At 43.6% G+C, this 23,593-nt stretch overlaps 1 protein-coding gene and 1 non-coding gene across 2 annotated transcripts in view; one reads left to right on the top strand and one right to left on the bottom strand.

Annotated features, from left to right (window-relative positions):
- Positions 1–23,593, bottom strand: part of LOC144480811 (uncharacterized) — a 992,083-nt gene that overhangs the window by 548,115 nt on the left and 420,375 nt on the right. The gene's annotated exons all lie outside the window — the stretch shown is intronic.
- On the top strand, positions 1,339–1,420 carry trnal-uag (transfer RNA leucine (anticodon UAG)). The gene has a single exon. It is a non-coding gene; the product is annotated as a tRNA-Leu (tRNA).

Below are 23,593 nucleotides of genomic sequence, written 5' to 3'. Positions count from 1 at the left end.
CGATTTAGAATCCAATTGGGATTCGGGATAGAACATTGAGCCGCTCAAGCCTATCATATTTTGGAATCACAGTCAAGCACTTGTTTTCCATCTGTTACATTTCTGATTTTTCCAGCTCTAATGAAAGATCCATCTGGAAGATTAACTGTGTTTGTCACTTCACAGACACTGCCAGATTTGGTTTAATTCAATGATGAATAACTTTTCATGGTGTCAGTTCACACAGCAATACAAAAGGGTTAATCTGGCTGGGGATTGAATCCGGGCCACAGTGATGAAAGTGCCGAATCCTCACCACTTGACCAGCAGGAAAGCTGACATTGACTTTCCCAATCAGCTGACCATCGTCATTTGAGCCGTTGTCTTCCTTCTTGTCCGTCACACAGGAGCCACATTTCTCATTAAAAACAATACTCCGCTTAATTCCACATTTGTTACCTGCCATCGAGCCCATGGCCGTGAAAACGATGACTTTGCACCATTGGACCACCCGGGATCCGCCATCACCAGCTCAATGTTGGCTTTCCATCATTCCTTGTGTCAGATAATCCATCCTCCTTTGGTGTCTGTGACGAACCTTACATTCTATTCTTTTTCTGGAGTGACTACTGACTTTACAATCCGAAAATGCAAGAAAAACTAATCAGACTAGTTAATATTTAGCAAATATATGAATAATAGAACTTTTCCCTCACTTTGCAATGAAAAGGATTTGGAAATAGTTCTGCCCAGTTTCAGGCCGTGAGAGGCGCACATGATAACGGTCGTGGAATATTTGCTGTCATTGGCTGAACACATCACTGGTGCTGAAGCAGAAGGTGCCATTTTGCAGGAGATGTTTGTGGTGAATGAGGTCTGGCGTGAAAATTAGAATAACAAAAGAATCGTGGACAAAGCAAATTGTAAAACACGCTGCAATCTGCTGCTCTGGTGGCTAGGGTTTGACACTTTCACTGCTGTTTTGATTGCAGGTCAGGAAATTAAAGTTATTGCTCTCCTCCAAATTGTGAAAACAAGTATCAGTTAGTTCACGGTAGAACACATAAATCTCAGCCTCGCCTTGTGTCCTTCCTTTCTGAAGGGAAGTCCCTGAGGAAATTCAACAGGAAGTTGCATTGTCCTTTCTGGGAACCATCCGAGATTAAGAACAGTTTAAATGGAGCCGGCCCTTCACTGCAGCTCATTGCGTTTCTGACTGGAGATGCTTTTTCTTTGTTACACAGTTCAGGACCTTCTGATTCAGTCAAGATTTCCTCATGGCCCATCCCAGCTCAACCGATTCTGATATATTTCCGTATCAATACAAGAAAATGACATGTTTATCGCATTTTGCAGTGTGGTAGCATGGCCGAGCGGTCTAAGGCGCTGAATTTAGGTTCCAGTCTCTGTGCAGGCGTGGGTTCAAACCCCACTGCTGCCAGAATTAATTTGAGTGTTTGCCCTTGCAGCTAAAGTTTCGCAGCTCAGACTGGATGCAGGAGTATGTGCGGTGTTGCTTTCGACAAGAACAACGAGGAGAGACATTACCAATGTAAGCAGTTGTTGGGATAAAGGAGCGCTTGTGGACGGAGTGGAGTTACTTCTATAGAGATCACACACGGGAACACATGCTAAATGGCTGCCTGTGATATGAGCAACAGGATTGCAAACAGTGAGACTATTCCCAGCCGACGAGTTAAGGTGAAGGGCTTGAATGTTTCTAACTGAACTTCAAATCTTGTCATTTGCACTTCCCATTACAGGTAGTTCTGTACCTAATCTAAACAGATAGGCACAGAATTAACCTGGCTCCTGTCAGAACCACCGCACGACAGAGCTGATGGCCTCAGGGCAAGCAGATCCAGGTTACTGGAGGAGAAACTCGACTGGTTTCAGAAGCCCATCTGTTGCCCACAGCCATCGATATGACATCAAAAGAGGACATGCTGGAAAATCTCAGCATGTCTGGCAGGATCTGCAAGGAGCGGAAAGAGCTGATATTTCAAGTCCGGATGATTGGGTCATCCAGAGTCGAAACGTCACCTCTTCTCTTTCCTTACAGATGCTGCCAGACCCGCTGAGATTTTCCAGCATTTTCCCTTTTGGCTTCAGATTCCAGCATCCACAGTAACTTGCTTTTATTATGTTCAATTAATATTACATTGTCTCAGCTGCTTCCTCCTGTCAAAATGAATAACGATATTTCCTACTGCCTTAAGTTTTCGTGCAGGCATGTGCGAGAACAATATTCATCACGTTTAAAGCAAATCAAATGACCACCTAAAGTTGCTGCATTGATCACTTTCCCCCACAAATGCTGCTGCCTCAAATCCAATGGCTCTGACCACTCATCAACGCTTTTAGCAGCAGCGATCGCGATCAGAGCAGGTATCGGCATTGAAGACAATTAATGGAGTAGGATTGGGTCCCATGTCCCATTGAGCCTCCTCCATAATCTAAGAAGATTATGGCTAATCCCCAGATTCAACACCAATTTCCAACCCTATCCTGATGACTCTTCATTCCCTTAGATTCCAAAAATCCCTCCCTCTCAGCCTTCAATATCCACATCAACTGAGGATCCACGGACCCCCGCAAAAGGACACCTAGTCTGAAACGTTAGCTCTATTCTCTCTTCCAGATGCTGTCAAACCTGCTGAGATTTTCCAGCATTTTCCATTTGTGTTTCAGATTCCAGCATGGGCAGTATTTTGCTTTTACCGTCAGCATTTATATTCCTTTTGATTGTTCCTATCACAACTTTATCAACACTTACCCATGGCCTCTAACCTCACCCCCGCAACTCCCACGCTTACAGTGTAAATCTTGGCATTTTTTCCTCTCTTCAGCTTTGACGAATGATCATTCAGATTTGAAATGTTGGCTCTATTCTCTCTCCAGAGATGCCGTCATGCCTGTTGAGATTTTCCAGCATATTCTGTTTTTCTTTTAAGTTCCAGCATCTGCACTAATTTGGTTTTAGTTGAAGGAGTCATTTGTGTTCTATCTAAACGTGAGGTTTTTGTTCGACAAACCTTTCTCGGGTATTTGAAAAAACGTTGCAGTGCATCTATGATTATAGCAATTGCTCGCATCTTCCCTGATGCTTTAGTGGTTAGGATTCGGTGCTATCGCCGCTGTGCCTCGGATTCGATTCCTGGTCAGGGTATAGCGATTTATTGCTCCCGACCAGCACATGAATTAGGAGGGCTGAAAATACTTCCTGTTCGAAAACAGGTGTGATCCTTGTGCTATTCTGAACTACCAGGAGGAACAAAATGAGCCCATTTACACAATCCCGGCAATTTACATTTACATTCCCCTTGCTGCTTCCTCCTGTTAAAATGAATAACAATACATTGTATTCCACTAAATTTCATGTAGCTCACCACATTCAAAGAGTAGTATTTGCACGAACCTCTTATCAACCATATTGTGGTAAAGCTGCTGAACAACATGAGCTGATCCCAGCTCCGCTGTGATATCAGAGACTTGTATCTCATTGATCATCATTACTGTCTCCATTGCTTAATTCCAGGTCACTGTCATAACAGATATAGTCACACAGTCATGTCATCATCTGCAGCAAATGATGTATTCTTCCTTTCTTTGATACTTTCACCTCCAGAAACTAATTACATGCTGAGTAAAATGTTCTGTTTAGTTGATAGTTAATCATCAATCCCGGGCCGTGGCGGTGAAAGCACTGACTCTGAACGACTTGACCACCCGGCCTCAAGCATCAGCAGATAAATGTTGCCTTATCCATCATTCCTTGTTTCATTCAATCATCCTCTTTCGCTCTCGATCACAGAACTTCCCTTTTGCTCTTTTCACAGGCTGATTCATGACTTTACTATCAGAAAATGTTGGAAATACTCCGCAGGTCACTTAATGTTTCGTGAAAAATCAGCAAAAAATTCTGAAAGCCGAATAGCTCTGAAATTGAAAACATTTGGAAATGTTTCTTTAAAGATGAAATACGACTAATGATGGAACCTGAATCACAAGCAGAAAATTCTCAGCAGGTCTGGCAGCATCTGTGAAGAGGGAACAGAGCCACTGGGTCGAGCCAGGAGTTCTGACGAAGGGTCATCCAAACTTGAAACTTTGGTTTTATTATCTCCTCAGAGATGCTGGTGAACTTGTTAAGATTTTCCAGCATTTTCTGTTTTTGTTGAAAATGCTTCTGCCTGGGATCGAACCGAGAACTTTTCGTGTGCATGGCGAACGTGAAATCCACCACACTACAGAAACACTGCGATGGAACAATTCCAGGAGCCTGCCTCCGCAAACCCGCCAATTCACAACAGCAATTCATATTTACATTCTGTCTGCTGGTACCTCCAGATAAAATGTTTCGCAATACATTCTACTGCATGACATTCGTGTGATAGCATGTTCGACCAGCGGTACTCGATAAAGTTAATAAACTGAACATTGTGCAGTGATTGACTTCGTGCGCACACCATGACTAATGTTACGACCCTGAATGCATTGTCTGAGGCAACTCATCAACGCTGCCAGGAGAAGCCTTTGGTGCTCGATCTGGTATTGACGTTGAACAGCATCAATGAAGTAGGACCCTGTTCCATGTTCCATTGAGCCTCCTTCACGACTGACTCAAGGCAGATCCACAACCTCAACACCAATTTCCCAGATTATCCCGATAGCCCTTCATTCCCTTAGATTCCAAAGATCTCTTTACCTCAACATTCAACATGTGCATTGACTGAGGATCCACAGATACATGTGCGGCGGCAGAATTCCAAAGATTCACAAGCCTTTTGAGTGAAAGAAATATCTACGCACCTCAGTCATAAATGGATGACACATTATCCAGAGAATGTGAGCCCAAAGTGCTTGAATGAGGCACTTTTCGCCACCCTACCCCGGAATCCAACACATTTACCATGGTTAATCCACCTACCTACATCAGGTGCACCGTGAAAGCAGAATGCAACAGTCTGCCAGTAGCGATTTTGCTGACTGCCTTTTCTGAATAGCCGGTGAAGAATGTTTTGATTGATCCATATTCAGTTCACATTCAACAAGGAACTAGAATCCTAGAACTTTAAAACAGTAAATTTCGATAATTTCTCGGCCCCATTTGGAATCGAAGAGCCATCGTTTATGATATGAAGATGCTTAACCCGTACACTACAGCATCATTGGTCATGACCAATCTGACGTGCCTAGAATATCAAACTGTGCAGTTTGATTGCACTTTTCGAACTTTGTTTTGTAGAATTACAATTCGGCTGAAAACCTTAACCATGTGGCAGAGTCATTGGTCTAACATAAGATTTAGAAAATAACATTTGTCCCGATTTTTACCTCTTGATCCATGATTGCAGTTGCAAAATATTATTCAAAACTTGGGGAAGTGCAAATGTAACATGGCTGTGAGATAATATGATTCCTTAATATTTAACAACAACAATTAAAGGTGAATCAGTTGTTTTGGAAATATTTTGCCCCTATGCGAAACCAATAATCTCTATACTTTAGAAAGAGGTAAAGCGTGGAAGTTCCATTTTATGTGTCCACAGATGCTGCCAAACTGGCTAATAATTGTCACCATCTACTGCTAGTATTATAAATATAGATTTCATGAATCAGAAAATAAACAACAAGTCGGCAATGATTAGTGGAATGATGACAGAGATAAACGTTCACCGGAATAGTGTTTTTAGAACGGAAAAATCCTGAGATTGAGAGCAGATTGTTCACATGTAAAATGTTTTGGTTCTTTCAGAGATGAATGTCTGCCGTGTGTTACCTTATAAGTTTCACAGGATTAGCAATGAAGAGGTTATTGGGATTTAGAAACTGGAAGTTACACATCCGCAGTTTGTGGGACTATTTCACCTCACTGTCGATTTCATTTCCCAGAAACAGAAATTGGTCTTATCACTGTCTGAAGGAATCATTTGTGATCAGCTTTTTCTGAGAATTTAAAACGTGCTGAGGTGGACAGGTCAGGTTAAACATCAGTGTATGACTTTCCCTGGTGGCATAGTGGTTAGACTTCAGCGCTTCCACTGTCGTGGCGTGAGTTCGATTTCTCCTTCCAGGAAATGGAACGTTATTGCTCTCGTGCAGTACATTAATTGCTGGAATTATTTTCTGATTGAGGACAGCAGTGATTCGTGTGCCTGTTTGAATACCAGGGATAAAAATCCTTTCATTTCCTCAATGCCGTCAATTTTCCCCAGCAATTTATGTTGACATTTCCTCTGTTGGTTCCCCCATCAAAATAAGTAATGATAGATTCAACTGCATTAATTCCGAGCCAAAACAATGTTCGACCAAATTTATTTAGGGCAGGTTAAACCAATCAAAGGCAAATGTTCCCTCGTCTACGCAAACGCTGCCAATCTGAAGTGCCATGGCTGTGTCGTCAACGCTGCTTACGCATTTCCAGCTGGAAATGGAACAAAACGGTACAGACCCCCAAATGTTTTTGAACATCAACACTTAGAAGTTGCTCACCTTTAAAACCTCACTAGATTGTCTATACAGAAACACGGCATCCAGAGCCTCAAGTGTAGATAATTCCATAGGAACACCACTCAGTAGAAGCCAAAATACCTTTTCACTTCCTAAGTTTCCTGTAGCTATATGCGAATTTTCTGCGTTCCTTGTACAAACACACCCAAGTCTCCTTGAACACCAACATTCTCACCTTTTCAAACATGTCTTGCTTTCTTTTTCTACTTCCATGAACAAGAGAACATCTATTCACTTTCCAAAAGTGCGCCAGGTCTGTCATCTATTGTTCACACATCTAAACTGTCTTCACCTGTTTCTAATCTTGCCGCTTCCTCCCCTGAGCTGATTTGGTACCTTCAGCTAAACGTTAACCACAGGCTCCAACGACAAGTGAATTTGCGGCCCCGGTTTGCAAAACTAAGGCTCTAACCACTGAGCTATGGAACCAACTGCCACGCACTGACCACAGTGAGTGTATCATAATCTGCGGAACGAGGCTCAATTTTCAGATGGGTGATATTGGATGGATGTGGAAATATCTGCGATAGAGGGCAGGGAGATAAAAGATACGACTTGAAAGCGGCAGAATTGGACACGTGTCAATCACATTAAATGATCAATGCCTGCCATGTGTCTGTTGTGTGATTCCTCTTCAGAGCTTATTGTTGATGTTACATCTCTGATTTTCCAGCTCTGATACAAGTTTCCCCAGTTCGAAGATTGATTTGTTACTCCGTTCACAGAGGCATGTTTCCACTTAATGAAGAACTAAATAAAAAGTTATTAATTCCATGGCTGGAAATTAAGCCCGGGTCACAGGGCCGAATCCTGACCACGAGACTCAGAGGGAAGCACATGCAAGAGATTTGCAATTAGTTGAACGTCTTTCTACTCGTTGCATCAGTTCAAGCCTCTTGAGCTGTAGACATTGTAAGACATTCATTCTGTCATGTTGTAACCAATTACAGAAAATACCTCTTGTATTCAGATCCGTTCACCCATTGGTACAGAACAACTTGCACATTCAAAATGCACTGTTTATTTAACAGTTTGTGATTGAGCCCGGCCTTTGCGGGGAAAGCATTGACTCTGAACCACGAGACCGCCCAGGCTCCACCATCACCAGCTCAAAGGATCAAGGCAAAATACTGCGGATGCTGGAACTTGAAATACAAACAGAAAATGCTGGAATAACTCAGCAGGGCAGACAGCATCTGTGGAATAACGTTTCAACCTTGGCTCTCTTCTTTCTTCACAAATGCTGCCTGACCTGTTTTTCCAGCATTTCCTTATTCTGAATCACCAGCTCAATTTTGCCTTGTCCATCATTCCTTGTGGCAATTAATCTACCCTGCCTGGCTCTCTATCACTGACCTTCCTTCTTGTTTTATTTTTGTTGCCGAGTGATTCCTGAGTTCACAATTAGAAAATGCAACAAGTGCCCTGCAGCTCAGTAACGTTGGTGACCATTAATGAAATCCGAATGGCATTGACATTAAAAATGTATGGAAATGTTTCTGATCAGTTTCGAAGTGGGGATTCTTCCGCGTGTAAGTCAAACGTGACAACCAGTACAGAAGCACTGCAATATTGGTACCTGAAGCAAGTGCTGTTTTCTGGAGGGGAAAGTAACCTGGTTCCACAAGCCCGTCTCTTGTCCACATGAATTTATATTTACATTGGTCCTCCTGTTTCCTCCTATCAAAATGAATAATGATACACCCTGTGGCGTTATTTTTTGCTGACTTGATCAACGAATTGTATTCCATGACTTTTAAAGTAAATTAACATTTGAAAGTGATATGATTAGATTCCAATATTTCCCCGTTATTATTATGCTGCATTCAGTGCCTTAGACGACCCAGGAACGCTACCACAGGAAGCAATTGGTGTCATATCTGGGCTGCCAGGAAACAGAATTAATGGAGTAAGACAAAGTCATCTATCCCATTGAGCCTCCTCTACCATTTAATGAGGTCATGGCAAATAAATTCACCATAGTCCCAGATCAACATCGGCTGTTATTTATTCATCTGATAAAAAACAAAAATACTGCATACGCTGGAAATCCGAAATAAAAACAGAAAATGCTGGATCAACTCAACAAGTCGAGCCAGAAACAGAGTTAACGTTTCAGAACTTAATCATCATCCTTCAGGGATATTCACCTGAGTTGTGTAGCTTCAGATTAATATGCGCTACAAAGGTAAACGAAACAGTGTAAAAGTTCAGGACATTTCTTGTTAAGGTAGCTGAAAATGCCCGAAATGGCCCACCTCTGTCCATGTTAACCATACGCTAATCAGTGCAGTCAAGACAATGGTTATGGTGATGTTATGGTGGCAGTGTGGCTGGATGAGCTGAGGTATTATTTCCATTTCTACTGTCTGTGGTCATTCGGCCTCAGTTCCCGCCTCTGCCAAACTTCCTTCTGGTTTACCCTTTGAGGAGTCATGTCAGCAGGTCATGCATCTGACAAAATGTTTCTGACAAAAATAATGAAGGTGAAGTATGTAAGAGGAGTTTGTAAACTTTGGAGGGAGGTGCAGCAAAGAAGACTCAGATGTGAATAATGTTAATGATAATTGAGAAGAATGCATTGTAACCTAGGTGGAACACATTCCCCACTTTGAAATTTGAACAATCTGAGATGCCAGATGGAAAAGTATATTTTGAAGTGCCGCTGATGCAATGTGCTTCGCGAGCTCAGTCGGTAGAGCATAGAACTCTTATTGTTAAGGTCGTGGGTTTGAGGCCCACTTTGGGTGTCAGTGTTTTTAAACTTTTTTGCTTTCCTGTGTGAATTCCAGCTCTCCATTCCTCCGGCAGTGTCACCACTCAAACTGGGTCTTTCTTCATGCTGCTTTGTGAAACCCTCAGTTACTGGTTTCTGAATGAAAACTGCCTGTACTCCATTGGAAGCACAAGAGTTTGGCGCTCAATTCAGCTAGAAGTTTGCTTTTAAATCATTTAGCATCATATTTGGACCCAGATCTGGGATATATTTCTGTCAGTGGAAAAAATAAAATCTACACATTATTAGCCAGACTTGACCTTGTATTGCCATCTCTATCGTCAGCGCTTTGCAGCCGATCACTGTCATTTTCCTGCTCTTGATCTTCTGAACATGACATTTCCAACTCAAGCACAAAGCCGTGCATCTCCCTTACTGGTACTGACCACAAATTCAATAATGGTTGATGCACAATAATAAAATTGCTTGCCCTGGCTAGGAATCGAACCCAAGCAGTAACAATGCAAGCGCTGAATCCTAATCACTAGACCACTACGTAAAATACGAGGTGCTGATTTTTTCGAATATCTAATTGATATAAGAAACCTTTGGCTTTCATTTTCTTTTCAGACTTTCTTTCCACGAGAAACAAGTTTCTCCTTGAAATTGTCATGTTTAACCTGAGCAAAATTGACTTCTTAGCCAGTGGAAACACGAATGCTGTTAACTGGAACATGAAATTAACAGTGAGATGAAATAGTCCCATAAGCTGCTGATGTAACTTACAATTTTTAAGCCTCACCAACCTCATCATTGCAGCTCATGTGATACGTACGAGGCAACACAAGGCAGACATCGGTCACTGAAAGCAATTGACGCAGATCTCATGTTAAACATTTTAATATCGCATCTCTTTCTGTTTCTGTTGCTGCCTCTCCTCCTGCTCCCTCTGACCGCCCAGCTCCTCGGATCAATTAGCTTCTTGGTCCAACCCAGACAGTTGGTGAGATCGAGCTTTACCTGGAATGGAGGGAGGATCGGGGATTATAGGACACAACGTTGTGTGAAGAGAGGCAGTTCACAGATGACAGGGGATAGAGACACCAGGATCTTATCTTCCCAATTCTCCAAGATGCAGATTACAGGAAGTTGCACAGTGCCAATTATTCGCAGTCACGCTCTCCTTTCAGTCTTTTGTACGGAGTCAGGTTTTGTAACCTTTTGAGCCTTGCTGCATTTGCTCTGGGTATTGCCAGTACCTCATTTGGAATATTGTGTGCATTTTTGGGGTTTTACATTTAAGACAGGATGTGCAACTAATGGAGACGGTACAACAAAACTTCACTGGGCTATTCTCTGAGATGAAGGGGTGGTCCTATTATGAGAGGTCGGGTAAATTGTGCTCAATTTCTCTGGAGTTCAGCAGAATGATATACTATCTCACTGAAACCTACACAAGAATGAATGGATGAAATCGGATGCATTCTGAGATGCCATTCGCACTCTCAAGTGACTAAAATATGGCACACAGTCTCAGGATAAGGGACGAAGACTTTAGGACATTTAGGACTGAGATGAGGAGAATAGTTGTGTTGTTTATATATCCAATTCAATCCAATCAAAGTCCAATTCAGAGTCTCAGGAAGTGAGACGTACCCGATCCAAGAACAAAGAACAAAGAACAGTACAGCACAGGAAACAGGCCCTTCGACCCTCCAAGCCTGTGCCGCTCCTTGGTCCAACTAGACCAATCGTTTGTATCCCTCCATTCCCAGGCTGCTCATGTGACTATCCAGGTAAGTCTTAAACGATGTCAGCGTGCCCGCCTCCACCACCCTACTTGGCAGCGCATTCCAGGCCCCCACCACCCTCTGTGTAAAAAACGTCCCTCTGATGTCTGAGTTATACTTCGCCCCTCTCAGCTTGAGCCCGTGACCCCTCGTGATCGTCACCTCCGACCTGGGAAAAAGCTTCCCACTGTTCACCCTATCTATACCCTTCATAATCTTGTATACCTCTATTAGATCTCCCCTCATTCTCCGTCTTTCCAAGGAGAACAACCCCAGTCTACCCAATCTCTCCTCATAGCTAAGACCCTCCGTACCAGGCAACATCCTGGTAAGCCTTCTCTGCACTCTCTCCAATGCCTCCACGTCCTTCTGGTAGTGCGGCGACCAGAACTGGACGCAGTACTCCAAATGCGGCCTAACCAGCGTTCTATACAGCTGCATCATCAGACTCCAGCATTTATACTCTATACCCCGTCCTATAAAGGCAAGCATACCATATGCCTTCTTCACCACCTTCTCCACCTGTGTTGCCACCTTCAAGGATTTGTGGACTTGCACACCTAGGTCCCTCTGTGTTTCTATACTCCTGATGACTCTGCCATTTATTGTATAACTCCTCCCGACATTATTTCTTCCAAAATGCATCACTTCGCATTTATCCAGATTAAATTCCATCTGCCACCTCTCCGCCCAATTTTCCAGCCTATCTATATCCTGCTGTATTGCCCGACAATGCTCTTCGCTATCCGCAATTCCAGCCATCTTCGTGTCATCCACAAACTTGCTGATTACACCAGTTACACCTTCTTCCAAATCATTTATATATATCACAAATAGCAGAGGTCCCAGTACAGAGCCCTGCGGAACACCACTGGTCACAGAACTCCAGCCAGAAAAAGACCCTTCGACCACTACCCTCTGTCTCCTATGGCCAAGCCAGTTCTCCACCCATCTAGCCACTTCTCCTTGTATCCCATGAGCCTTAACCTTCTTAACCAACCTGCCATGTGGGACTTTGTCAAATGCCTTACTGAAATCCATATAGACGACATCCACGGCCCGTCCTTCATCAACCGTTTTTGTCACTTCCTCAAAAAACTTCACCAAATTTGTAAGGCACGACCTCCCTCTTACAAAACCATGCTGTCTGTCACTAATGAGATTGTTCCGTTCTAAATGCACATACATCCTGTCTCTAAGAATCCTCTCCAACAACTTCCCTACCACGGACGTCAAGCTCACCGGCCTATAATTTCCTGGGTTATCCCTGCTACCCTTCTTAAACAACGGACCACATTCGCTGTCCTCCAATCCTCAGGGACCTCACCCGTGTCCAAAGAAGCGGCAAAGATTTCCGTCAGAGGCCCAGCAATTTCACCTCTCGTCTCCCTGAGCAGTCGAGGATAGATGCCATCAGGCCCTGGGGCTTTGTCAGTTTTAATGTTCCCTAAAAAACCTAACACTTCCTCTCTTGTAATGGAGATTTTCTCTAACGGGTCAATACCTCCCTCTGAGACACTCCCGGTTAACACGCCCCTCTCCTTCGTGAATACCGATGCAAAGTATTCATTTAGGATCTCCCCTATTCCCTTGGGTTCTCAGCATAATTCCCCTCCTTTGTCCCTGAGAGGTCCGATTTTCTCCCTGACAACTCTTTTGTTCCTAACGTATGAATAGAATGCCTTAGGATTCTCCTTAATCCTGCCTGCCAAGAACATCTCGTGACCTCTTTTTGCCCTTCTAACCCCCCGTTTGAGTTCTTTCCTACCCTCTCTGTATTCCTCCAGAGGTCCATCTGTTTTCAGTTGCCTGGACTTAACGTACGCCTCCCTTTTCATTTTAATCAGATCCTCAATTTCCCTGGTTATCCACGGCTCTCGAATCCTACCTTTCCTATCTTTCCTTTTTACAGGCACATGCCTATCCTGCAGCCTTATCAGTAGTTCCTTAAAAGACTCCCACATGCCAGACGCGGACTTACCCTCGAACATCCTCTCCCAATCAACATCCACCAATTCCTGCCTAATCCGGCTATAGTCAGCCTTCCCCCAATTTAGCACCCTGCCCGTAGGACAGCACTCATCCTTGTCCATTACTATCCTAAAGTTAACAGAGTTGTGGTCACTATTTGCCACATGTTCCCCTACCGAAACTTTGACGACCTGACCGGGCTCATTTCCCAGAACTAGGTCCAGTATAGCCCCCTCTCTAGTCGGGCTATCTACATACTGTTCCAAAGAACCTTCCAGTACGCATTTTACAAATTCCTCCCCGTCCGGTCCCCCAGCTCTAAGCACTTTCCAGTCTGTGCCAGGGAAATTAAAGTCCCCCACTACAACAACCCTATGTTTTCTGCACCTATCCAGAATCTCCTGACATATCCTTTCCTCCACTTCCCGTGGGCTGTTGGGTGGTCTGTAGTACACCCCCAGCATAGTGACTGCACCCTTCCTGTTTCTGAGTTCCACCCACAGCGACTCAGTACATGACCCCTCTAAGTTGTCTACCCTCTGCACAGCGGTAATATGCTCCTTAACTAATATTGCTACTCCCCCACCTTTTTTAGCCCCTCCTCTGTCTCGCCTAAAACACTTATACCCCGGAATATTCAGCTGTCAGTCCTGTCCTTCTTTTAACCAAGTTTCCGTCACCGCAACCACATCCAAATTCCGCACAAGCATTAAGGCCCTAAGTTCGTCTGTTTTACCCGTTATACTCCTCGCATTGAAGCAGATGCACTCCAGACCTCCAGGCCCAGTCAGGTCCTCCTCCTCCAGAGTGCTCCTCTTCTTAGCTAACCTTGCCCTGGCCCCCAGCTCGACCCCAGCCTCAGTATTTACTGACCTCCTGTTTTGTTCCCCACCCCCCTGCCACACTAGTTTAAATCCTGCCGAAACACTCTAGCAAAACTCCCAGCCAGGATATTTGCTCCCTTCCAGTTAAGGTGTCACCCATCCTTTCTGTACAGTTGCCATCCTGACTTGAAGATTTCCCAGTTATCTATGAATTTAAAACCCTCCCTCTTGCACCAGTCCTTTAGCCACGCGTTCAACTGTAGAATCTCCCTGTTCCGAGCCTCACTTGCACTAGGCACCGGGAGCAGTCCAGATATTGCTACCCTGGAGGTCTTACTTTTTAGCCTAGCACCCAACTCCCTGAATTTCTCTCGTATGACCCCCCTGCTCTTCCTACCTACATCATTTCCCCCAATGTGTACAATCACATCCGTTTGACTACCTTCCTTTTTAAATATGCTTCCTACACTCTCGGAGACATCCAGTACCCCGGCACCAGGGAGGCAGACTACCATCCTGGATTCTCGTTCAGTCCCACAGAAGCGCCTGTCCGTGCCTCTACCCATTGCGTCCCCCACAACTATCGCTCTCCTAAACCCCTTCTTTCCCTTCCGGACCCCTGAGCCTGTCTCCGTGGAGGCGATCTGGTCCTCGTGGCTTACCCCTGGAGGGTCATCCCCCTCCACAGAATCCAAAACAAGATACCTATTTTGGAGGGGGACAACCACAGGGGATCCCTCCACAGACTGCTCACTCCCTTCCCTTCTCCCATCTGTTGCCCATTCCTTTCTTTTATGGGAGACTGCCACTGGGGTACTTTCTGGCACATCACCCTTCTGACTATTACCCCTCCTGACTGTGACCCACGTGTCTTCCTTCCGAGACCCTGGTGTCACTACCTGACTATAACTTTTATCTATTACTCTCTCATTTTCCCTAACTAAACTGAGTTCATCGAGCCTCAGCTCCAGCTCCCTTACACGATCCTTCAGGAGATGCAGTTCCACACATCTGGCAGAGATATGGACTTCCGGGAGGCAAGTTGTCTCCAGGAACTCCCACATCCCACACCGAATGCAGTACACTGGCCTCCCACTCATACCAGCCATGTCCTTTTTAGATTTGGGGATAAAACAAAAAGGGGGTGTAACCGAAGAAAAACAAACAAACAACCTTCCTCGCCTTCGCCGAAGCCCTGTGAGCCAAAGCCCTTTTAGCTCTCACTCTGCCCCCTGCTCACTCCGCTGCCCGCTAACGACGCTGCCCGCTCAAAGGTGCGGCCTACTTTTAAACCCTCCAAAACCTTCCCAGGCTGCTGCTGGGCCTATTTCCTGTTTAGAAAAAAAACCTCCGATTTTTTTCACTAATTTAACTGAAAAATAATGAAATAAATTAGTGCACACACAAGCTCCCTTACCCTCAGCCTGCTCCTGTGGAACAATGAGGCTGAAACCTCCAAGTTAAGCACTTTTAAACCCTCCAAAACCTTCCCAGGCTGCTGCTGGGCCTATTTCCTGTTTAGAAAAAAAACCTCCGATTTTTTTCACTAATTTAACTGAAAGATAATTAAATAAATTAGTGCACACACAAGCTCCCTTACCCTCAGCCTACTCCTGTGGAACAATCCAGGTTGACAAGACAGGGCTCTCACCTCCTATCTTGGACTTGATCTATCGGATCCAAGCTGATTGGAGTAGGCATTGCACCTGCTCGAAGGCTTGATCTCATTTGCATCTTAGCCAAAAGGCCGAGATGCCGCTTTAAAAAATGCTTCAACTGAAGCTACAATGTAACCTTGTGGCTTCAACCAAGTACAGCATGTCGATGCTGCACTTGATCTTAGCCAAAAGGCCGAGAAGGGATGAGGAGAAATTACTCCACTCTAAATGTTGGGAATCGTTGGCATTTTCTCTTCCACAAGGTTCGGTATGCTCCATCATTGAACCCATTTCACTGTGCGATGGACAGATTTCTTCTGTCCAGCAACGAAGGGGAGCGGGCGGGAAAATCGAATTTAAACAAATGCTCAGCCACGAATTAATGTTTCAACACTGAATCTTATGTTTAATAGCATAATTGTAATATATATATATCTACTTCACTTAATATGTATACAATGAACATTTATGAATTAAATAACGTTGGTAACACTGGGAGACATTTTTAAGGGCGGACACGGACCCATTACCAACCCGCAAATGTTTGCGTATGAATGCTGCTGGGGAGAAAACAGTATCATTTCCGTCCCTGGATTGTTTCGAACGACCAATCGTTCCTTCAATAGCCGAGCTGCAACAGATATCTTAAATTAGGGCGTTAATCATTTCTCTACAGATTCGAGCAAATTCTATTCCTGCAAAAGCTGATCCAGAACGACAGCATGACCACATCGTTTACAATTCCATACAAGTGCCTTTGGTTATTTTGTTTCCACATGGTTGCTGTGTGTGGGGGGTATTCCCTTTCTCCTACGAGAAAGTAAAATTAATCCATGCCTCTTACCACAGGGAGAAATTAAACGGTAGAGAATAGAATTGACCACCAGAAGCCCAAGGCTACATTACCTTCAAGTCATGATGTGGAGTTGCCGGCGTTGGACTGGGGTAGGCACAGTAAGAATTCCCGCAACACCAGGTTAAATTGCAACAGGTTTATTTGGTAGCAAGAGCTTTCGGAGCGCAACTCCTTCACCTGATGAAGGAGCAGAGCTCCGAAAGCTCGTGCCACCAAATAAACCTGTTGAACTTTAACGTGGTGTTGTGAGAGTACTTCCTGTACTTTCAACTCAATCATCAATAACATCATTCACAGCTGCACCTTGTTCCAAGCATTGTGAACCATTTTACTCAAGATTTATTCCTGGATTCATATTTTCCTCCTTTGTGTTCTCATTTTGAAATGAGATTCACTTCAATCTACAACAAAAATCGAATTGCAAACCTGACGGAAAACCAATGGGAAACAAATCACTGGGTAAGACAGATTCAATGGCGCTCATTGCAGATTCACAACACTCAGCTTTTAAATTAAATTGAAGAATTTTACACCGAAAATTGTAAGAAAGTTGTTGTGGCTTTTTTTTGTGACTCACACACTCCGGTATTGTGTAAATGCAGCTCGGAGGTTCAGTGAGCCGTTTTATCATCTACCTGTGTTTTCTTGAGCCTGTGCTCGTTGTATTGAGAGGATTGTCCTGGGTTGCTGTTGTCGCAAGGATGGGAAGTCACCCGCTGATTGAAGCTTCAGTCGCCGCTATCTGGTGGCAGTGGGTGATTGGAGATTGCGGGGTAACATTCTGATGCTTGTCTCTGTCTCACTCACCGTAGAGCTGATTAAGGAATGTGATTATATTTATGATTAGTGTTGTTTAACCCCCTTTGAATTTAAAATCACGCATGTTAATTGGTCAACCCACTTTTGAACTAGCATCCTTTGCATGCGAAGTAAATGCAACAACGACGACACTTCAGTCACGATGCCATAGTTGCTGTATCTAATTCCTTCCTGCAAACATATAATGTCATCACCTCCACCACGAAATCCGCAGGCTTACCACTCTCTGCGTGAAAAGTCTTCTCCTTATCTCAGTACTAAAATGTTTACCCCGTATCCTTAGAGGATGACACGTGGATCTGGACTCCCCACATGTCCCACGAGTGGATAAAAAAATCGGTCAGGATTACATTCGTGGGAGTTTCGAAGAATGTAGACTGGGAGAGGAGGATGCCGTATAAATCTGTAAATTTCTAACAGGGCTGGACATGGTACAGGCTGAAAGGATGCTCCCATGGCAAGGTCATCCAGAACCACGGATCAATGTTGAAGGATGCCAGATAAAAACATTTTGGACTGAGACGAGCAAATACTCCTTCACCAATAGATTGGTGAGCCTATGCAATTCACGACTACAGTAATCCGTCGAGGCTAAAGCCTTTCTTGTCATCAAGAAGGAGTTGTATACAACCTTGGAATTAAAGGAATCAAAGGGTAAATGGTGGTGGGGGGGGGGGGCGTTTGGGGAGCAGGTGTTACTAAGTTTGATGCAGGCGGAGCAGGATCACAGGGCCGAATAGACTTCTTCTGTTCCTATTTTGTACTTTTTTATCTGCATGTCTCTCTGTATTTCCGTTTGTATCTCTTTCGCTGTATACCTCTTCGTTTATGAGAGTTGTTGTGTGCCAGTGTGCCTCTCTCTATATGTCGTTCTGTGTATGAGCCATTGTATTATCTTTATCTGCAATGGGAAACTTCCGTTTGGGGTTATGATTGCAAAAACGGTGAAAGCCTCTCTCCCTGAACTGTTTTTCTCTCTGATGCAGTGACAGGAACCTGCAAAAAATTTAATAAGAGAGTTAAACAAAAACACTTGGGAATGTTTTCAAACAGTTTTGTCTGTGGAAAATGTGTTGTTCATAAGACGCTGGGGGAAGATGTTTCTATCTGATAAATGACTCTGGAAACCTGACTCACCTTTGCAAGCATATGTGAGGGAGAGGTTTGAATGGACATTCAGGTTTTTGGCTGATTGTAGTGTCAATTTTTTTACAGATGCTATTTACAGTGAAGGACCCGAGACAATGAATTGCTTCCAATATTTCAGGAACGTGAAAGAAGCAATTCATGAAGTGAGAAATACTGTAGAATCACTAACTTGAAGTTGTGAGGCCTGATCACTTCTACCTGCTACTGTTTATATTTTTTTACATTTTTAAGAACTATCACATCTTGCCCTTGTTACTCTTGTTGGAAATCTCACTGTTGTTTTAGAAAAGATAAACACCGATCCCATACTAAATACCATTCAACTCCAACCCCCTGTCCCCGCCCTCCCCCCAAACATAGGACTGAGCAGAGATTGTGAGCTGTAACTGGTGCCAATGAGAACTATGTTTTAAATGTGGATAAGGAACACATCTCCATTTACAGATCATTGCCCTGTTTACAAAGTGACGAGGACTCTCCCGGCACTCACTATCCTGAATTGGTCGCTGTTCCTCACTGTCTCACTGTTACTCTCTGCATTAATTTTACTCTCTCCTTCGTCATCATAGTTCATCGCGCTCTTTCCAAGAGAAAATCTGCCGGGGGCAGCAAAGCAGGAAAAGGGCAGCCTGCAGTTTGTAAACCTCACTGAGCCTTGAAGAATGATGGGATGAAAGACGAGTGAGCTTGTGGCACTTGACATTGGTGAGATTCAGATGGAATTCCGTAAGTCAGAATTTTAGGCACGTTCCCAAATCCCAGGTCGTGCGAATTAATGCATGTGGCATGATTTGCTACTTTCAGATGGTGAGAGCATAGCCCCCATGTTTCCCAACACATTTCCCTTCTTTAATGAGTACTTGCCTTTCTGATTTCTTGCCTTCATGGACATCATGAACTGCCACCAATTGAGGCACGCTGGACCACAGAAGAAAGAAAAAGCGAGAGAGAGCAAGTACACAGCCCATTGCAGAGGTCACGTGCAAAATGAACAGCAAAAGCAATGAATGTTACATGATGTTGGGCAGCACGGTGACACAGTGGTTAGAACTGCTGACTCACAGCAACAGGTGCCTGGGCTCGAATCCCGGCTTGGGTCACTGATTGCGTGGAGTTTGCAAATTCTCCCCGTGTCTGCGTGAGTTCCCTCCGGTGTGCAGATTTCCTCCCCCAGTTCAAAAATGTGCGGGTTAGGCAAATTGGCCATGCTCAATTGCCTCTTAGTGTCAGGAGGGCTAACTAGGGTAAATGCATGGAGTTATGGGGATAGGGCCTGGGTGGGATTGTGGTCCTGCAGACTCGATGGGCCGAATGGCTTCCTTCTGCACTGTATGATTCATGTTTTATTAGCATTATTTCTATGTCTATTAGCATTATTTCAATAGTTTAAATATCAGACAGAATGGGTATGTCAGCCAAATCTTTAACTCCTCCCTGACTTTACTCTGGGTGCCTGCGTAAATGAATGGGTTAATGCAGGAGCTCAACAGCTGAAGCATATACCCACCTTCGTCCAGAATAAAATTCGATTGATTGTAATTGGTGCCCGAGAAATAGCTAACATTCGCAATTTGGACACAGAGAAAAGTTGTAAGTACTAACGAATATAACAGGATGAAACTTCCAGAGACACAGAAGAGTAAAACAATCGACTTTCGCCTCTTCTCCACTTCAGGGTCTCTCTGATTTTCTCCATTGCTTTGATCCAAGAGTCTGCTCCGGGCTCTGTTGGCAATAACGATGTGCCTTACGGTCAGTGCATTAAACAGTAAAATCAAAATGAATGGAAGACAAGGATTTAAGATGACGATAATCCAGTCAAATGAGACCCAAGCAGCTGTTGTGTAATATGTTGTTTTTAAGTTGCAGTACCATGGTGTCTCATCGATGAAAAATGCAGGCTCATAGATAAAGTACAGCGGGATATTTCTTACACTGTTCAGAGCACAGGCAGTTCCAATAACCACAGCCGCTGTTTTTTCTGTGCAAAATCTGGTTTTCAGTTTCTGACAACAAATCGCAACAAATCGATCAAAGGTGAACGCGACGGTTACCCAGACAGACGAATCCCTGACCCCATAAATCAGCATTAGACTAACACGACAGACCGGAGTGATGGACAGGAAACTGAATGGGAAATAAATACCTATAATCCGGTTAACTATCACAGCCGTGATGATTACCAGGAGATCCGTTACAGCCATGAGTACCAGATAATAAGTGATACATTTGGAGAGGCCACATCTTCCTCGAGGTAGGATCACAATCACTGCCAAATTAGCTGTGACGGGGAAAATAGCCAGTGAATAATGCTAGAAAATAAGGACAGAACATAAAATATTGCAATGACTCAGAAGTCGGGAAATCATTGCAAAGACAGAGCAGTTTTAGCATAACAGGTGGATTACCTGCCTCCTAACTGGAGAAAATAAAACCACTCAATGCACACAGCTACTGGCATGTTGCTGCAATATTAGGAAGATTTTTGTTTCTGGCATATGGCGGACACTGAACTTGCTACTTTGCAGATCATTGGCAGGAAATACAATTAATTATTATCTGTCTCAAATTGTGGAGAAGAACGAAGATAAGAAGAGTCTAAATCATTGCGAAATCGAATGGCCTCAAAGACTATATTGACCAAGGAATTGGGCAGAAAGGCAATACATGACATTGAGTGTTAAAGAAGGGAAATGTTTCACACAACAGAAAAACAGAGATAGGGTGACTTAAATGTAAACGACCCATTTGCTTGGGAAGAGCTCGACTCCTGATTGATAATGATCACAAACTGATATATCAATAATTCGCACAAACCAATAAAGAAACTCAACATGTAAATTTCTCATTGCAGATCAGTCAGCAATACTCTCGCTTCAGACCTGGAAGGTTCTAGTTTCATGTGCTCTTCCAGGGCTCGAGTAATATAAGAGTGTTGCACTTCCAAGGCTGCCATATTTGAGCCATGATAATTAAGCGAGGAGCCAATAAATAAAATAGTCATGGACAATTTCAGCTATTTGGCTGAAAGCTTCCACATTCTTACACTGGGACCAAGGTGTGCGATGGTAACATTGAGCAGCTGTGTCAATAACAGAATGGTGCTAAACCAGGTGCAACAACACCCACATGGCAACAATGATAAGTGTGCAATTGAAACTCAATTAAACTTCAATGACCACCAATAATTCACCAAGAGAGATTCTGTCACCAAAATCAAAGAAATACCGTGAGCTGGAAGTAATAATTAGAAGAAATTCACAATTGCAAATACAATGATACTCATCATGGGATGATAGTATAACAGCAGCTTTAAGCAACCGTTGTGGTTTAGCGAAGAAATTACACCAGAAAAGCGGAGAAAAGTCACCAATAATGAAGTGTAATTGTGTCAATAAAAGGGATAAGTTATATTGTTGAACAGAGCATTAAAACGATTGAAGTGGTAAAATGAAACGATCTCAGCTGCATTGAGTGTCCCATTAAAAGCCAAATATTGCCCGATTAATGAGGAAAAACAATATATCTGCTGTCTAGCAGCAATTCTGATATATGACAGAAGTGATAGAGTAACGTCAGAAATGAGAGAAAAGATTAGACAATGATATTCACAATGAATAAGTAATAAAATTACTGTACCTGGCAATCCAACAGCTGCAAGGAAAGGATAGTAAATTGCAAACAGCAGACCTTTTGGTGTTCCGTGCATTTCAAGCACAAATTGAGAATGTGTTTTGCACAACCCTGAAAGATTGTCACATTTATACCAGATCTCAGTCTCAGCGGACATAATTACATGGTTTGATGTTGCACATTAATTGCACAGATTGAAACAAATAGATGAGTAATGATGCTGCCGAAATTGCTGGTGTTTTCCTTTTAATTTAATAGACATTTTATTGAAACGTTCATCCACCAGTCGTCAGTTAGAATAAACAAATAGATAAAACTCCACTTCAATAATAAAGTTATACATACAATGTGGAATCTTTTTTTAATCGAAACAACTCTGATGTGGAACCACCATATTGCACTGCATGATTGCTAGAAGATAACGTATGGCTCAACAGGCCGTTGCAAAAGTGAAATAGAGAGTTATGCATAAGGAGTCCATCAAGGGTAACTCAAGCCATTTGAGCTGAAGGTATAACTGACCAGAAGTCCGAAAGGCAGAAGTAACCAAGTTCGAGCTCCTGATAATTATTGACAGAGGGTAATCACTGATTAAGCTGCAATGTGGGCCCAGATTTATCTGAAACCTCGACCCGGAATGACAGATAAACAGAATAATATAGTGCAGAAGGGACCATTCCGCCCATCGAGTGTGTACAGACGCATGAAAGGCCCTGAACTGCCCATCTAATTCCACTTGCAAGCACTTGGCACATAGCCTTGAATGTTATGGTGTGCCATGTCCTCATGCATGCATTTTCTTTTGAAGGATGTGAGGCTTCCAGCCTCCACCAACCTCCCAGGCCGTGCATTCCAGACCGTCATCATGTTCTGGGTAAACAAAATGTTCCTCAAATCCCCCCTTAACCTCCCACCCCTCACTTTTAATTTGTGTCCTCTCGTAACTAATCCTTCAACAAAGACCATAAGACCATAAGACATAGGAGCGGAAGTAAGGCCATTCGGCCCATCGAGTCCACTCCACCATTCAATCATGGTTGATTTCAACTCCATTTACCCGCTCTCTCCCCATAGCCCTTAATTCCTCGAGAAATCAAGAATTTATCAATTTCTGTCTTGAAGACGCTCAACGTCTCGGCCTCCACAGCCCTCTGTGGCAATGAATTCCACAGACCCACCACTCTCTGGCTGAAGAAATTTCTCCTCATCTCTGTTCTAAAGTGACTCCCTTTTATTCTAAGGCTGTGCCCCCGCGTCCTAGTCTCCCCTGTTAATGGAAACAACTTCCCTACGTCCATCCTATCTAAGCCGTTCATTATCTTGTAAGTTTCTATCAGATCTCCCCTCAACCTCCTAAACTCCAATGAATATAATCCCACGATCCTCAGACGTTCATCGTATGTCAGGCCTACCATTCCTGGGATCATCCGTGTGAATCTCCGCTGGACCCGCTCCAGTGCCAGTATGTCCTTCCTGAGGTGTGGGGCCCAAAATTGCTCACAGTACTCCAAATGGGGCCTAACCAGTGCTTTATAAAGCCTCAGAAGTACATCCCTGCTTTTGTATTCCAAGCCTCTTGAGATAAATGACAACATTACATTTGCTTTCCTAATTACGGACTCAACCTGCAAGTTTACCTTTAGAGAATCCTGGACTAGGACTCCCAAGTCCCTTTGCACTTTAGC

This window comes from Mustelus asterias, chromosome 30 (assembly GCF_964213995.1).
Source record: "Mustelus asterias chromosome 30, sMusAst1.hap1.1, whole genome shotgun sequence".
In the NCBI taxonomy this organism is placed as follows: Eukaryota; Metazoa; Chordata; class Chondrichthyes; order Carcharhiniformes; family Triakidae; genus Mustelus; species Mustelus asterias.
The sequence above is the reverse complement of the archived record's forward strand: the minus strand, read 5'-3'. Positions and strand labels throughout refer to the sequence as shown.